The 19497-nt window shown below is 38.5% G+C and overlaps 1 protein-coding gene across 2 annotated transcripts in view; it reads right to left on the bottom strand.

Annotated features, from left to right (window-relative positions):
* The window catches only part of b3galt1b (UDP-Gal:betaGlcNAc beta 1,3-galactosyltransferase, polypeptide 1b), a 113650-nt gene extending 95563 nt beyond the window's left edge, over positions 1-18087 (bottom strand). Inside the window, exon 1 of one of the 2 annotated variants that reach the window (XM_058392948.1) lies at positions 17993-18087. The gene's annotated coding sequence lies outside the window, so the exon portion shown is untranslated. The remainder of the gene's footprint in view (positions 1-17992) is intronic. The other variant, XM_058392949.1, reaches the window with a different exon arrangement.
* Positions 18088-19497: the final 1410 nt, after the last annotated feature.

Raw genomic sequence — 19497 nt, forward strand, 5'->3', positions numbered from 1 at the left:
AGCAAAGATTTCCAAGCACAAATTTAACAGTGCAGGTGGAAGACAATTGAAAAAAGAGCTTTTAAGGGCATAATATACGGACATTTTATGACCAAAAGCCATTACTGCAACAACAGGAGTCAAAGACACCCCATCTGTCCATGCACTTATTGGATAGGACGTATGAGTTCATGTGCTTCCAGATCAGACTTACTGAATTACTCATCGCTTAAAATAATTTAGTGAAATTATCCAAGTATTATATTATCCAAACAGTTCCAAAGCCAAAACACCCAGACCTTCAACTAATACTGGAGCACCACCTGCACCTCCCTCATTAAAGTCCAAGTTTGTTAAATCAGCAAAACACAAATTGTTTGAAAAGTCTCACCAGGTACATATTAACACTGTGCCAATCAACTGTCCCAAGCATATTCAACCATTTACAACAAATCATTAATGATTTCTTAGACAACAATACAAGAACTCCATGCATTAAACCTTAATTGTCCCAAAATAACATAAAAAAAAAAAATCCAACAGACCTTTGCTCCCTGATCCAACATAGTTCGAAAAGATGTCATTTATGTTACCCTTATCCTCTACTCTCCATTCACTCCAAAATATCAGAATTTAACTTTTCACAGCAGGCTACAATCTTTAACCAGAGACAGGAGGCACTATATACTGACTTCTACACTCTGCTTGACTTATTGCATCTCCATTAAACACCCCTTTTTTAAATGATACCACCATAGTGGGCCTCGAAGACAATAATGAAGTATAATTACCCAGAGAAAGCAGCAAAATCTGTAGCATGGTGTGAGGAACCCCCTCGAGACTTCTACAAAGGCCAAATCATCCCATCAACCTTTAGCAATCAATGATGACTGCCATCGAGGCATTCAGATGCTTTTACTCCGCTATTGCCAATTGGGAATTGGTAATTGCGTCTAGAAGGCACAAGAGAAGACGTTCTTCATGCTACAAGTGAAGAAACTCGATGGATTTCGCCGACTGCTGGTTCATCTTTGTTCACACATCCTTCATTAAAGACTGTTTCCCCTCCTCCACTTCTCATTAAAAGAAAAACCACAGCAAGGACATGTGGTCTGTAAATTACTAGAGAGCCATGTAATCATGTACATGATTCACACCAAGACAGCACTTCACAACAACAGCCTTTTCCAACATGCTTAACCTGAGTAAATAAGAACACCCCCCCCATCTCCTCTACCCTCATCGACTTCCCAGTCTTTTCTTTTCTTCTTTCCTCCGTCAACTCTCTTATCACTACTGTACATCGTACAATTCACTCCTAAACAATTCATTATTAGCATTTCATACCACAGCACTATTGATTGGTGTTCTGACTGGTCAGAAGGTGGGGGTTCATTTTCTATAACAGCAGCTCTGACAATAATAAAATCAAATATTTATATTAAAATGTGTGTAATGTATCCATAGTAACTGAGTTACAAGGACCTTTATGACAGATACTCCACAAAATCTAAAGCTAATAATAAATGAATAAAAATAGATAATGTTATTAAGATAAATTATAATCCTGGGTGGGTTGAATCTTTCTGTATGAAGACATTTAACATTTTCTGGTTTCATAGCAACACAACTAGCTGTATTTTATGATCTTAATAACTCTAATTAGGAAAAGGAGAGAGAGAGAGAGAGAGAGAGAGAGAGAGAGAGAGAGAGAGAAAGAGAGGTTTGTAAGAAAATGTCTGTTTATTGCTGTGGACGTTCCACAAAATAATTAAATGCAACTATGAATTAAAAGTACAACGTGTTCAATGAAGAACTGGTTTTTCAAACTACTGTAAAACATAAGAAATCAGTCACATATGTAAGAAATAAAACACTCCAGTATGTGCTGTTACTGCATTGACTATTTATCTATTTTAATGTTGTATGAATATGAATACATTCATGTTTTTACATAAACATTAGCATCCTGATTGTAATCTTATGAACTAAATTGCACATCCACTGGCATTTACTATCTGCAAAATGAATGCACTTTGTCCTTTATAGAGCTTAAATATTTGTGCTGTTCTCCTTCAGTCACACTGTTGATCTATGCACCAATAAAAGAATAAGAATTTAATTAATTAATTAATAAATAAATAAATAAATAAATAAAATCATAATCCGAAATGCCATAAATGACTGTTGTCAAAATATCATATATATCATACTAAATGCACTATTATGCTGATTGTGTCATCAATCCAAGGGAAAAAAAGTGCTACTAATTTATCTGTACCTACAAAAACAAAAGGCTTTAATTAATGAAATACAAGTGCAGTGGCTTGCATGTTTTCTGAACAGCAGCATGTAATTACCCGACATCAGCCAAATAAATCGTTACTGTCAAACACAACCGGGAGTCACATACTGAACATTTCAAATTAATTTGGGGCCAAATAATGATGTACCCTATATTTGACACACGCACGACAATGTCATCCAATGTACAAAAATGAAAAATGGTTTGTGAACTAAAAGAGCTTTACACCGAGCTCCTTCAGGCTCATGCAGTACAGTATTCTCGCTACCTGCAGCTTGTACAAGAGAAGCTTTAAAGCCAAGGACAAGAAACAGCATTGTACAGCATTCAGCCTTGGTCATGCTTCCAGTTTAAGCAGTTACTTTATTTGTATTCATTTATTTATTTATTATTAAAGGCTATTATGAAAACTATTCATATCTTTTTTTCACCATACTACATAAACTCAGGTAGTTTCAAAATGCGACACTCATTCTAGTCGTTTTCTTCCTTCATTATGGTTGCGATGTGATTCCCATGAGTACATTCAAATCTGTAGTTTGGACCTGTTACCTCCAGAGCAGCTTTAATGCAGGAATGCATCTTCTGAATGGTTTGTGGTGAACTGCAGGACCATTCATCAGGAAAAAAAACCTTACAGTTATTTGAGGGATAATGGTGGCGGTGGTTATTTACTTTGCAGTCTGCACTAGAGAACATCCCATATAGACTCAGTGATGTTTAAATCTGATGATTTGAGAGGCTCTTGACTTTACCCTGGTGTGCATTAAAGCACTCTTGAATAATTTCAGCAGTAGGTATAGGGGTAACCATAGGACTATATTCAGAAATGCACCGCTGGGCACACACCGTTTTATAAAACCACCTCAAATATGTTGACTGCTATACAATCCTGCAAAATCTACCAAGTTCCAAAAGATGGCTGCCAATACCTTTTGAGTCATCCATCATATATCTAGCAGATGGCAGCAGATGGGTTGAAGTCATCGTCAGTGAGCCTCGACTTGAGACCATTGTTACTTTCTTGCTGTTTGTTTATGTTTGATGTACTCGACCATAAATTGACAAAATGTTTGCATTTGCAACAAATAATTTTCCAGTTTTTTCCCCACACTACCCACTTGGAAAATAACCCGATATAATGTACCTGTTTATTAAGGTGATTTAGTAGCATGAAGGTCATTTTTATATGTGGTGTTTCTGTTATGGTTGATAGACAGTTACCTTTTTGCAGGCTTCTTCTTTGTTTCCATAACAACAACAACAATAATAATAATAAGAAGAAGAAGAAGAAGAAGAATGCATTTCCATCCACATTTTGCTCAGCACACCACCTTTCCTCTCTGCCCCTTTCTCTTTCAGTTTACAGCAATATCATCTTTCTACAGTAATATTCGGATTTGAATATACTTACATTCGATTCAGATAAGACCTGGATAAAGGAGTAATTTATGAGCGATTTATTACCACACAGTTAAATCACCTACTATGAGCTCATACTGTCATCACAGCAGAATTAAGCAATATTGCACAAACAAGAGAGAGTTATACTGCATATCAGTACAGCTGTGATTCAGCTGTAAGGACAAGCCCACAGGATCAGTGCTGTAGCTAATCAAGTATTTGATGTGCCAATATACAGTATAACGGCATGATTGGGAGTGTGGGATATTACTTTCCTACAACAGATCTTTAGACAAGAAATGAATATGGTGTAACATTTTGGACACGATTTTGCTAAATCTTGTTTATGTAATATTTAAAGTGAAAACAGATCCTGAAGAAGCCACCCTCACTTTATACCATGTCAACTAGCTAACTCCCATTGATTTGTACGTTCCTGTTGAAGGCGCTTCTAGTAAAACTGATTCTTCCTTCAGAACATCTTTCAGAATTAAGTCAAAAGTTTTACTGCTAAAAATTCCTAATGATGAGGTCACTAACACTACAGTGCCAACAGGTTTGGACTAGGAAGCAGAATTTTATGTTGCAAACACAGACAAGTTATACACACAGTGAAACATCCCACCGCTGTTATATAGGAATGTAAGCACTCTTGGGGAACGCTGCTCCACCAGTCAAACTAGTGAATTGAAACTAACTGTTGTATAACACTTGATATTAACAAAAAATAAATATTAAAAAATATCATACTGAGGGCATGTTTTAGTGTACAAGCCTAGATCACAATATTTGGATGTCGCATTAGTGGCAGCTCAGTGGTTAAGAAGTTAGACTAGTGATTGCTAGGCCCTTGAGCAAGGCCCTTAATCCTTAACCGCTCAGTTAACCAGATAAAAAGGGTAAGCCATGGCAATCACAATGGATATAGGTGTCTGCCAAAATGCTGCAAATGCATTAATGTTAACTTACTGACAATATTTTCCCTTAATCATATACATATAGATATCTATCTGAAAATGATCTACAAGCAAAATCGATATCAGACTTTAAATAATTCCTCTCTTTGAAACAATTCCTCTACCTTGTGCTTGTAAACTGATCAAGTCTTTATAACGAGGCTCTGATGGCCTTTACTTTTTCTCCACTGCAAATAAAGTCAGCTTCCCACAAGAGCAGCCTATCGGCACACGATGACAAGAAAACTGGTTCTTGGGGTGTATCCTCTAGAGTCTGGTCTAATTGCTAATGTCTCCTTAAGAAAATTCTCTGGATCGTTTCAGGACTCTGTGGGTTATTGCATTTATACTAAGAGTGCTCTGGCTCTTGCCACTAATAAATTGCAGTGCTCAATATCAGAGCGGCGAAGTGTCAGTTATGAAGACCAAACCTGGCACGGAATTTGTTTTCCATCTTGTAACCAGCCTGCCTCCTACATCTCCAAGTGCACTGATTGTGCCTTTCCCCTCTGATGAGATATTGGAGTATGGGAAACAGCCAATAAGTAAATAAAATAAAACCCGCGCTCGAGAGGCAGGCAGAATTCGGATCACTTTAGGGTCATTTCATTTGCAGCCCTCCCGCTGGTGTGCCACACGCCGCTACAATGCTATTCTGACCTTAATCAATGCCAGTAAAAGTCCATTATTTCACTCGGTGTATTTATAGTGAAGGATTAGAAACAACAAAGCTGAATGTGGGGCAATTGACTGTAGCACATAAAACCAACCGTTTAAATAATATAAGAATTAATAATCAATACTGAAAAAAGTATATAGTTATTAAGTGTGACAGACACCTGGGTATTACAAACACATCTGTCAGCCTCAATTCTTCATGGTATGGATTCCACAAGATGTTGGAAGCATTCCTTTGAGATTCTGGTTCATGTTGACATGACTGACATGATGACAACTGCAGATTTTTTAGGTGAACTTTCATGCTGCACATCTCTTGTACTACCACATCCCAAAGGCTGTCTACTGGATTCAAATCCGGTGACTGGGAAGGCCACCAAAGAACACTGAACTCACTGTCATGTTCGAGAAGCAGTTTGAGACGACTTTAGCTTTGTGACATGGTGTACCATCATGCGGTAAGCTGGTCAGCAACAACAGTCAAATAGACTGTAGCATTCAACCAGTCAATGATTGTTATTAAGCCATAGTGTTCAAAGAAAACGTTCCTCACGCTACCTCCACCAGCCAGAACTACTTAACTGACTTAAAGCAGGTTGGGTCCATGGATTAATGTTTTATACCAAATTCTGACCATGTCATCTGTGTATCTAAGCAGAAATAGAAATTCATCAGAACTGAACATGAAAATGTCCAGTTTTGGTGAGTCTGTGCTCACTGCAGCCTCAGCATTTTCTCCTTGGCTGACAGAAGAGGAACCTGAAGGTCTTATATCTGCCTCAAGATTCAGAGTGTTGAGTATTCTGAGGTACTTCTCTGCTCACCACATTTGTACAGAGTGGTTGATCTGGGTGACTGTAGACTTTCTGTCAGCAGATCTGTCACTCACTTTGTTTCATTTTTATACATTAAAATGAATTCTAGAGGCTGTCATGAGTGAAAATCCCAGGAGATCGGCAGTTATAGAAATACTAAAAGCAGCCCATCCGGCACCAACAACCACGGCACCAATAAAATCACTGAGACTACGTTTCCCCCTCATTCTGATGGTTGATGTGAACATTACCCAAAGTGGCTGGCCGGTATCTGCATGATTTTATGCACTGCACTGATGCTACATGATTGGCTGATTAGATAAATGCATGAATGAGTAGGTTTACAGGTGCGCTGAGGGTGTATATTATTTAAAAGTTAATTGCCTCCACTCATTTATTTGTGATCATATATCAATGTTGTTGTTGTTTCGGCTGTTCTATGTTCTGGATCACCGCAGCAGATCATTTGGTCCACGTATTTTAATTTGGCACAAGTTTTACGGCGGAAACCCTTCCTGACACAGCCCTACCATTTTATCCAGGCTTGGGACAGGCACTAAGAGTTAACTCGGGCCAAAGTAATGACTGCGTCTGATCCTGTCACTGGACCACAAGAAGTGTGATCATCTCTCAATAAACCATGCAAAAGACATGTAGAAATTGATCTCCGGTTCAATATCAAATTCAATCTCAATTAACATCTCAATAAATTTTGCTCGCCATCTGAGCCAACAGACTAACGCTACAGTTACAGAAGTGTAAGCTGGAAGCTGGAGAAGGTTCTGTGCTGGCCAATGAACTGACTTAAATGTGCGCAAACAGCAGAAACACTGGAATATGACTCACAGCCTGACATGGACTTCAGTGATAACAACCGTACATTTATTTTTATCTGTTCATTCATATTATTCAAGGCTGTCTAGAACAAGGAAAAGTTCAAGGATCAAGTAGCTGTTTGTTGTGCTGTTTACAACCAGGTATATTAGTGATATAGGCTTGTAATGATCACATACTGTATGTTAAATTGCTGCTAATGCCTTTTGCTTGAGCTTCTGTGAGGAAATATAATGGTGTTATTATCATAAAAACAGCACTTTACCTTTGAGCAAGTCAGCATGATTCAAAGTTATGAAACATAAGACTAAGTTGTTTATGATTGTTGTTGGTTACGTTCGCTCACGTTTTTTGATAAAGCTACAGAACATCCCTACACATAGGTGACACTGGAGATCCAGGCACAATGAGGAGCGTTCATATACTTGCATATCTTCCTTTAAAAACACAGAACATCCGAACGCAGCTGGTAAAATAATCTCGTCTATTAGTACTTAATTATCACCCTACGAGTTTGGTTGCTAGCTTACAAATGTAAAGAAGTTGACATTTGTACTCGGTTCATGCCAGCCTGTCACGGAAGCTGCTAATGTTCGGTGCAACACAACAGTAGCGTATATGACCATGACCGTCCATCACCCACCAAAATGACAGCTGACTAGAATACAGTAATGCTGCTTTTAAAACTGTAACATGGACTGATCTAGTAATTACAACGTGTTAATTCATGATTTTCCCATACGTATAACAGGTCATAGCAATCCACTAGCAACACATTTTTCAAGCAGCACAACTATGGACATTTCTTTCAGCTGCCTCAGACTACTTATAACTGACGTGTGCTTGAGCGATTAGTGAGGAGCTACATGCAGCTCACTCTCCTCTTTAACAAGAGTCAAAAACATTGATTTAAACAGCTAATGATAAATTTGCACTTTTGCGGTCATCCATGTTCTGCATGAGGGTCATGACCTGATGCTGTCGAATGCGTATATTTAGAATTTCACCCAAATCACACCCAGCTGGAAAGCCAATAAGATTTCACCTTGCATTCAAAACTGTTCAGCCTCTGCCCTGGGGTCAGAGTGCTAAAGAAAATTACAGCCTGAGGTTGAGGAGTTAGGAAGACTCTGATTTTTACAAATGAACTGTAATAATTTTCACATTATTACACATCACATCTTTCGAAGACGCTCAACATGAAGTGAACAACCAAAGCAAGAACAAAAGCAAATATAAAATCTCTAAATCCTACTAGGAGCATCGGGAAGAAGTTCGCAGCATGTGCTTGTATGTGTGAGATGGCCAGATGCACTGGTTATGATCTAGCTCACGTCACTCCAACTTCCTTCAGAAAGTTATAAAAGTCTTGGTGGTGTGAATGCAAGTGGTAAATTATGTGGGATCACAGCTTGTTTGAATAACAGATTTCCTGTAGACTGCACGCTAAATAGTGAAACTCACAAAAGCAGAACAAAATCATTCACAAAGGCTATAATTTACTGAACTGCTCTTCCCCTGTATTCATTTCTCATCCGTGTTTGTATGATATACGGCTGCATTATAGAAAATGTTTTATGTATCTCTCCAGCATCTGATCATCATGTCTGAAGTCGGGGATCAGACTAAAGGTTGAGACACTTGCAGAAACACACACACACACAACACACACACACATTTAAACCTCTAACAAAACATTACCAAAGGAACACAAATTTGATTTAAAAAGCCATCAGATGGACTTTAGCAATATGTTTGGATTGAAGACCCTGAGCTCTCTACCGATATAAGAAAAGAAATATTATAAAATAATTTAATCTGTTTTCTTTGATTATATAACAATAAACTATTCTTTTATGAGAGGATCAGAGCTGTGCTTCAGTGCTATTTATCTGATTTATGCTTTTAAGCACAGCTGCATTTCTGCTATGCCCTTGATGCAACGTTGCTTGGCCGTATTTCAACCATTCATGTCACATACAGGGAAAATAAGTTGCTCATCACACTTAATGCATCAAGCCACTAAATCAGTGACAGAAGAAAGACTTTGGTCTGGCAGCCTGCTTTCACCTGCAGCGATATTCCGGGTTTGATCAGAGGTGGGATTTTTCTCCTGATGCACAACAGTGACACAGAGTCACAGCTTTGTTCTTGGCCCTCTGATGAACGGTTCTAACTTCTTCTATAAGCTGTAAGGGATCCATGGCACACAGTTGTGATATTTAACAGCATAGTCACATGAACAGGCAGGAAGCCCAACTTTCCCAATGCTGCTGAGCCTGGAGCTCTGAAGGCTGCTTCTGTGTGGATTTGTTCATGCAGGAATAAACACTCTATGGGTGATTCCATCTGGGTGCAAGTCTCGCTCTCTCCATCTCACACGCGCACACACACACACACACACACACACCATCTCTCTTTCTTTCTCTCTCTCTCTCTCGTGCTCTCTCTCTCTCTCTCTCTCTCTCCCTATTTCTCCCTCTCCCTCTCTCTCTTTTTCTCCAGCTCTCTCTCTTTCTCTCTCTCTCTTTTTCCTCCATCTCCCTCTCTCTCACACAGACACCCCTTCCCTCTCTCTCTCACTCACCCATACACATACACACACACACACACACACTCTTACACACACCTCCAGTAGCAGTTTTATGACATGCAACCGGAAGCCATACTCTCACCGAGTTGATGGCACCAGGAGTGCAGATGAAAGCTGCAACCAAGCACATAAATGGCATCTGTATTGAACTTTTTTTTTTACTTCTATAGCAACTTACAAAAGATTTTATCACCAGAAAAATGGGTGATGGCAGGTAAGTAATCCAGACGGACCTCAACTTTCGTACACGGAAGCTCAGATGCATCATGCAGAATGTACACTTTCTCCACTGCGCACATCATAAATGAACACCTTGAAACGCTAGGCTGCTTGATATCCATGTTTCAGTTCAGATACAACATCAGGAGGTTTGCCTAATATTGAAACTTCAATTTACTGGTTTACAGCTTGACGCTCTCTAAGGCATCCCGGATCTGTGTTGACGTGTTGTTCAGCGAGGTGTCGGTTATCCCAGCTGTGCACTGTTACTGACACGGCTTTCAGCAATCTAAGTACTTCATCTGAATTGCTTGACTGAATATTAATTCACATAAATGGCCAAGTAATCCTTTGCATTGGATAAGGGCTTTGCTTAAAGAGAGTGGAAAGAAAGGGGGGGAAACCCACACACACCGTTTGAGTGTGCTACTGGCATCGTAACTCGGCTTTCACACATTCAGATCCACTGTGGAATTTAGTGTGGGTTAGTGAAAGATAAGGGCAGCTGAATTGCTCAGATGCAATTACACTAGCCACCACTCTCTGAATCACTTCACCAGAAGGTGCAGAACACTGAACTCCACAGCAGTCACGCCAGTGAGCTCGGTGAATGGAACAAAAAAGCATTTCAATAAACACAATTACTACCCTCAATCCAGAAATATACCTGTCTGCCCAGAGCGGAGCATAAAAAGCCTCCAAAGCTTAACTAGAAGATTATCTGCGCTGTTGAAAAAAAAAAAAACTCATAATATGATATAAAATAAATGTACGATATAGTATACTCCAAACTCACAAAAATGTAGCTCAGTATGTCAACAGCTCACAAACACATTACCGGGCAGGGGATTGAGCAGGGGCACAGACATTCTTTGTAGCTTCTGTCCTATTTACACATAATTAGGAGCAGATTTTAAACGTCAGATTGATGATCATTATCTCGTGCCCTTTGTTTAACACCCGCCAGAAGTTCACCCACATGAATACCTTTTAGCGGAGACAACAATAAGCGAACAGCCGACGCATTAACGGAGGGTGGATGGTCAACCGTAATGAGCACATTTAACCCAGACAAAGACCCATGGGTCTAACAAAGTGGCCAGAGTATTTGGATATGCAATGCCTTTAATGTCCTAAAAGCCTAAAAGTAGCTATATTCATTTTCTCCTGCTACGACACCTATACAATCGATGCTAGGGCTCTTTTGTGATTGTTTAATCAGTTAAGAAAAGAAAAAAATAAAAAGAACCTTGCACAGGAAGTGCCACGCGAGGGGTGACGGAGCCAGATTTCATTTTCAAAATCATTCCTTGCTCAACGTTGGAATTAATTTCACACGTCGATACTGCCAGCATGCTCATATTGACCTCATGGTGTGGCAGAATGTCACTGCATGTCAATGCAGAAGAATCAATTACCACTGGCTTTTATTAAAGCGCCCCCAAGACTAAGCTTTTCCAAATAAATGTCAATACCAAGAAGCCAGGCTCAGAAGTATAATTAAAAACAATTTACCCCCTCCTACCTGCATACGAGCGTGTGTGTGAAGTTCACACATCTGTGTGACTAACAAACACACACACATCCTGCCATAGCTAAGAGTGATTACATAAAGAATTCAAACAGCAATGATGGATTGCTTGCTCCGGGCAATAGGAAATGTAGAACCGCATTTGTTAACTTAAAAACAAATGAATCCCCTGAGGATTGCGGTCTACTAAATACCATGTTCCATAAAACACCCGAGACCTGCAGAGACAACTCAAAAGGTCCTACTCTCGGAGCAGTCTTACTGAACTGATTCAAATGCATCAGCAAAATCCGTAACCGAGTTCAGAAACACCTGTGCAAAAGTGAGAGAAAGCATGCTCTCGCTTCTCACAGCTACACAAAAACGTCCTGCTTTGTGAAAAGGAAAGGGGAAAAAAAACACTCTGTTAAAAGCATTCTGTATCAAAGCTTAAAAACGCTTTTCTCCAAACTCAGCAAGGAGGCAGCTGAAAGGTAACTCACAGAGAGAGATGGCAAGAAAAGTTTAAACCACTGTCCATTTCTCTCTCTCCCTCTTGACCGGTACTTGAAGACTGGGTCATGCTTATTTTTCATTCCATTTTATATAAATCAATGTGCCCATAAGCAAAGCCCTATAAGTTTTTACTGCAGAATGACATGACGATATAATATCAATATTATGATCGATTATGTCATATAATACACAATTTCCAAAATGTTATCCAAGATAAAACAAATTCTGAACATAACCAATGTAAATATACTTCATCATATTATTTTGAGGGAATTGAGCATGGATATAGTTTTATTCTATAGAATGTTTGACATTTGCAGAAAATAGAAGCTGGGTCATTTTGACCCACACAGGACAGTTAAGAGACTGGCACTGTGACAGCAGCTGGTAGCTGAGCGCCCAGCTGAAAGTGTAATTGAAACCAACATGTGGCAGGATCAGCGAGAGAAGGATTACAGATTTTTTTTTTCCTGATGGATAATGAACTGAAATGTTTTAGGAAAAAGAGGGACATGAAAAGATGAAAAGAGAAGGGATCTTCAACGCATGATACAAATCTAACCAAATCAACACACAGGAAGGAACATTTTTAATATGTTACACTGGAAGAAAAATGAATACAGGATAAATGACTATAAAGCCGGCCTTGAAAGAAAGTTACATAATTCAAACGGTTCCACACGAGTGAATTGAAGAATATTAACACAATTAGTTTTTGTACATACAACAGGTCTGGAAGTTGAGTCATGTCAACTGGACTTCTTTCTACTCACCACTCATCTGAGCACTCTTCAAACGTTTCGACCTCACTAGAAAGAAGTCCACCTGGATAAGTGAGAATCTTCACAGATACATACAACGTGATATGAGCATGTATTTTTAAAATCAAATAAAATCAAACATCGAGCTCACACTGGAGCCGAGAATCAACCCCACAACACTAGTATTTTACAACAGACCACTGTGCTAGTCTATAATGCATGTCTTAAGTGGCTAAATTTAATACTATGGTCAGAATTCCCATCAGTGACAGCATCCTCATGAGATTTTACAGTGTAATCGGTTTATGTTAATACTACATGGATTGTTCATGCTCACATCATTCAATCTACATCAATACAGACTTGTTTTAATTAAACTGGGTATAAACAATAAAATCACATTTTAGTGAAAAACATTTTTTTCTTAAATATGACTGTAGTCATATGACCACATCTCAAATATTCCTCTTTGATATTCTAAAACAAGGACAATGCAGTGGTCAGTATTGTGTTCAGTAATGTTTCCCCGCCCTGGTACATTCGCCTTAAAAAATGAAATAAACCAATATGCATGGTTAAGCATTTCAACCAACATTACATAAATGTTGTTTGATAAATCGATACTATTTTTTTAAAAAAATAAATAAAAATGCACTTCACAATTATAGTTGAGTAAGTCCTTTCATTTAATATATTTTATGCTGTAAGCCTTTAAAAATTTCAGCATGACCTAAATAGCCCATTTTAAAAGAAATGCCACTTGCCCATAAACCCAGTGCCAACAGCAGTAGAGCATTTGCCAGACAATTTAGGAGAAAACATCTCATTGTGTGTAAAATGGTAAGAAAGTGATAAAGTCAGCGGGAAATGAACCAGAGCCACAATATATGGAATCAGAACAGTCTCATTGCACATAAAGGCAGAAAACACAATTCTCAAATATTTCTTGATGTATGACTATATAGTATGTGTTCACAAACGTTGAAAAAATACAAAAGCCCAGTCCCCACTGAATGTCTTAGAAGGGCAAAGTCAATCCTTTTGTTTTTGCTACACACTGAACACATCTGAGTTAGAAATCAGCAGATGAGAATTTCAGTTTTAAATCTCCTGATTTTTACATCTAGATGCGTTAGACAACTTGGAACAAGACACCTATTGTTTGAACCAATTCATTTCAAGGAATCAAAACTATATGAGTGTCTTTTTAGGTTAAATGTTTATACAATGAATAAATAAATGCATAGGTTTCGCATTAAAAACTGCATTTGCTCTTAAAAAAAAAAGAAAAGGTGTGAGCAAAAACATGAGGCAAGACATACAAGCTCATCAGTCTAGCATTGTGGTGGTAGTGTCAAGGCTTGGGCTTGCATGGCTGCCCCTGGAACAGACTCACTAATCTGTATTGATGATGTAACTTCTGAAAGCAGCAGAATGAATTCAGAAGAAGTCTACAGAAACATTCTGTCTGCCAATTTACAGAGAAATGCATCCATTTTAATTGAGAGGAGCTTCATCATGCAGCAAGACAATGACCCAAAACACAATGCCAACACAACAAATGACTTCATCAGGGGGAAAAAAAGTGGAAGGTTTCAGACTGGCCAAGTCAATCAGCAGACCTTAACGCAACTAATCCGTGAGTAAAGTGGACTGAAGAGAGAAACACTGAAAGAAGCTACAGTACGAGTCTGGGAAAGCATCAGAAAAGAGAAAAGCAACCCAGGTCAGTGGGTTATACGTAACAAAATATTGTGTTATCTATTTTAGGTCTATCTGTTCCAATACGTCACCTAAAAATTGGGTTCATTTTTTTTTTGATAGATAGATAGATAGAACTTTATTGTCATTGCAAAGTACAGGTACATACCAACGAAATGCTGTTTAGCATCTACCAGAAGTGCAAACAGTAAAAATTGTGCAAATGAACAAGTGCAGATAAATATGCAAATATGTACATCGATAAATAAGGCTATGTTAGAGTGTGCATTGAAAAGTATGTGCAGGTAGTATTTACAGCAGATAAAGTGACAGGTATAATTATAATTGTGCTAAAAATGTGTGCATTATGTACAATGTATGTACAACAGTAACAGATAATATACAATGAATATACAGATGGTATATAGTATATATAAATGTATATAAATAGATAGAGAGATAGATTTTAAAAAAAATAGGTGTAATCTATGAAATGGACAATATGTACATTAATTATATTACACAGTGAGAAAATATTATATTATAACAGAATGTATAACAGTGAAAAATATTATATTAACAGAATGTACAGGGTGGAGCAGAACTGTAAAGTGGTAAGTGTAGTAAGACATGAGTGTCCTAGCGGTGTAGTGTAGAGTTCAGTAGATTTATGGTTGAAGGAAAAAAAACTGGCCCTAAAACCTGCTGGTTCTGGTGCATCTACATGTAAATATCAGAAAATGAATGCGGAAATTCCTATCCATAATCTCATATACATCTTTTGATGTAAGCAAAAGTACTGGCCTTATCTTTCCAAAAATGTAGAGAGAACCATATTTGCCACTGTGCATCTAAAACATTTGTGAATATCAGGTTCATTGAGGTTCTTCAGTCTGCTTTCATAATTATAAGAGTGTACTTTCTCCACTGTGGTATTCAGATGTCCTGTCAAGTTCCCATACTTGTCCACCTATATATCCCTACCCCATGCCCAAACCCCATCCTGAGTACATTAGTCTCAAATCTGATTCAGTGACTCAATTCCGTGTAATGCATTGTGCTATTAGGAGCCAGATGAACTACTGAGCAATGAAGCTGAAATACTCTACATGTTTTACACAGCCAGTGAAGGCCAGTGTGGTTGATTTTCTAAATGATTGATGCACAAATAAAGAACCAAGTAAAACATAGCTTTAATATTTAGCTTAGTACATGTTTTCCATGCCAGCTATTATTAAAATAAATCATTATCACATTTCTTCGCTCAAAATCCATAATATATCACCATAATGTTTGGTTTCCATGCTTGTGTAGCACAATGGTTTTTCAATGTTAATTTTGAAGAAAAAGAAGACGATCATACAGCTGTCTGTGTGCTCTTTGCTTTCATCTATTTATTGCATCATTTTCTTGTATCATTTTTCTTCATCTTTGTTGTTTGGATGTTTCAATCTTTCACGCAGCCTTGTTGTTAATCCTTGTCTTCCATTTTGCTGGTCAAAATAATGACTAGCCGTACATACTTCTTGACTTGACCATAAAAACACTGCTGTAAACAAGAAGCTGTGTACTCATGTCCATGGAGGGAATTGGAGACCTCCCACTCCCAAACACCATGTTTCCTTCACCACTATAATTTGTGCCCTTTTAGCCCGAGTTTATACTTGTCATGCATGTGGCAATGCAAACACTGTTCACACATTTGCCTTCATACCGTATGTACATCTAGAGGAATAAGAGTGACATCCTCTCGCTGGCATATCAGAGACCAAACATCTGTCTGGCATATTTCCACGTCAAACCTTAAAATGTTTACAGATTTCACGCCAGGTATTTCAGGACACACATTTGTCTCTGTGCAGCAGCAGGAAGATGTTAAACACACAGACGAGCTGTTTGTCTTTCCACCAAATCCATTGTGGTGTGTTTATAACAAGCATTTCAAATTGAAAACAAATCACAATACTTTTAAAATGATTCACGAATCTAGAAAATCCAGACAACCTGCATACAAAATGGACTTTTCAGTAGGTCCAGAGGTCTTCATGAGAAGTGTTTGAATTTCAAACACTAATCCAGATAGGGAGATATGTAAATTTGCTGCTCATATGCATACTGCATGTAATCTGCAATAAGAAATTTAATTGCATGTAAAGCACACTTAGAGTCATCCTAGTTCTGTCAGAATATAACATGCTGCAAAATCTCAGTTCAGCATTTTAGCAGAGATTTCATCACCTTTAACAAGCTATTTTGTCAGGTTTTGAAAAACGTCCATCAAGTGTATTAATTAAACAGATCGAGAAGATTTTTATGCTCTATATTATTCTGCTTAAGAAATATAATTTGGATTCCCATTCAACATCACCATGATCTCACCTGGAGGGGTGGGGATTGTTTTGGTTTTCTTTATTTATTTTTTATTTGGCCAGCAGTCCAAATCCAAAGTCTTTGACAATATATTCAAAATGTTCATGTGTTTATCCACCTTGGCCAATCTAATAGCAATGCCATTTCTATTACCCTGTGTTTTACTCTACTACTACTACCGGAGTGAAGGTTTTCCATTCTGATTTGAGCCATCAGTCAGATAATTAGACTGCATGCAAACATAGCCAACAGCCAGGCGAATAGGCTTCAGATTGATATCTGATTTATCAATTTCGTAATCTAGAACAAGCTACGCAATGGCACTCAGCAAGCTTTGAACAAATCAGTCAACACAATGTTGGCACTAGTTGAAGTTCTTATGATGGAAACTCAAGCTAAAGACTTATGGATGTAAGCTGTGAGGTTTGCAGAGAAAAGGCACTGTGTGATGCCCTTCATTCAGGATAGATGAGATACAACTGAATGAAGAAAACTCACTGGACTGGTTAAAGTCTTCAGTAGGAAAATCCCACAACTCACACTCAAATGCAATAAAGTTCACACATGAAAATGCAGGACATATTTATAAATACAGGTACATCATTGAAAACTACAATGGTTTGCTTGGAAATAAACTTGAGCTTTTTTTTTTTTTTTTTTTTTAATGAATGATAGTCCTCTTATTCCAGTCTGGCTCAAGGTGACTTGTGAACCCGACAAGACGAATCTAAAAGTCTAATTTTCAGCTTCCATTCTACAATATCATGCGTGAGTGAGCAATTCTTTCTCCTCTATTTCTAACGCAGCACCTTTCCTACCTTATTCCTGCTGTTCTTAGCGCCCATACGGTTAAAGACCGTGGCTTATGGCCACTGGGATGACACCCAGATTTATGCACTTTAAATGAGCCAGGAAATCAAGCATATGTCACTGACAAATCCAGTCAACAAAGTTGATGAGAGAGAAATACATGTCCGATCTTAAATGTGTCCAGGATCCTGTGCAACTCCGTTTTAACAGAAAGCCGTCAAAGTCGTATTTAAAGCAAACTACGGCGCTTATAACGCTTTCATTAACCATGCAAGCCACGATAAACCACTGAACAAATCACTAGCACTCATTTGCGCACGTTTCATCATCAGAACCAAACCAAAGCAAAGATATATGAAGATGACCCGAGCGAGTCACCGAGTCCTCCTCTCTACAGGTATTCGGCTTTAAGTCTCAGCTTATTTTACAACGGGTCATTACAAGATGCGATGAAGCTCCACTACACGGCAGGCAATCATCTGCAGAAAGTGTGTTTAAGTCATCACAGGGATACAAAAAAACACCCAGAGAATAAATTTACCAGAAATATCGGTGCGCGTGCTCCTGCTCTCTATGGCGCCCTGCGCTCCGTTCGGCATCTCGGAACGACAGACCGCTGCGCGCGAGGAATGCTGATAGCGCGGCGCGCGCCTCGCCCCGACAAGAAGCTCAGCCAATCGGAATCGCCTCTCAAGATATTCCAGCCAATCCGCTGCGCTGAAACCTTAGCTCTTTTGCATAGCAAGGTTGATTGGCGATGTGAAGTAATTCAAAGAAATTTAGAAAGGGTTAGTTTCATCCCAAAAGTGTGCAATTATACAAAAAGAGAAATGGGCTTGTAACCAAGCTAAGAAATTACCAGCCAAATTCATCACATATCTAATTATAGTTTTATTTGACCACAGAGTTAATTGCTATGGTGTGCTATTAATTCAGTAATAGATGTGCCTAATTATACCGATGTCCGTTTATATGTAGGTGAGGTGAAGAGTTCAGCAGAGTTCCTCAGATTAAAGCACACTAATCTAATTAGGAGAGACAGACAAACCTAACAGTGACAGTGGCAGTAGGGTTACCACGTTAAAGGAATAGTTCAGCCAAATTTTTCATTCTGATTTCATATTTTCAGACTGCCATTAACTGTTTAGCCTCATAACACCAGCCCAAAATAAAGAAGTTAAATATACTGGACATAATATTTTAATAGAACAGATATCGAAAAGTCCACACTCACATCCTCATCATGGAGCCCCTGGTAACTGGTAATATTGTTCGCTGACAAGTTAACAGCGAAGCCGGTGGGCCAAACACCCATCAGTGAATTAGTTACAGAAACAACCATAGAACTCTTACTCATCTTATACCAGCCAAAACGGAAAGAGATGTCCGTCCTGCTGTGATCCCCGTATGTCCCTCCTGAGATGTTATGTCGAGTAAATCAGGATAACATTGTCACCTCACAGCTCCACGATCCCCAGTACAGTTCTGAGCTCAGGTTACTGTCTGTGTGCAGCTTCTATGCATGCTCTCCCTGAGTCCATGTGGGATTCTTCCTCTATGACTGTGTGTGTGAATAGTGCCAAAGAACCTAGAGAACAAACTCTGCCTGTGGTGAGGCACCCAGCAGCACCCACGAACTGACATTTAGTCTGTTCGCAATCATGTTTAATATAAATTGAAACAGAGGACATTTTAAGGATAATTCCATGATGACGTTAAGCTGCCTGATTGCATTTTAACAGCTTCAATTCATTTACCTGTGAATGAAATTAACACTCTTGTTAGTCCTGTTCCTTATTCATTCAGGGTAGTAGGTAGAAGTGGATTACAAGAGTTTTGCGGTGAGGAATTATCTATGATAATGTTGCACAAGTCTGCAAATCTAGAGAGGAAATCTAGAGTGGTATTGTACTGTACCTACTGCCATGAAACATTACAGATCTATGAAACTTTATCCTGATATTCTCATCGCTTCCTACAATTAATTCCCATGGTTTAATTGGAGCTCTGAATAGAACTAATTAAGGTAAATTAAAAATTTCCCCC

Source organism: Hemibagrus wyckioides, linkage group LG06 (genome assembly GCF_019097595.1).
Source record: "Hemibagrus wyckioides isolate EC202008001 linkage group LG06, SWU_Hwy_1.0, whole genome shotgun sequence".
Taxonomy (NCBI): Eukaryota; Metazoa; Chordata; class Actinopteri; order Siluriformes; family Bagridae; genus Hemibagrus; species Hemibagrus wyckioides.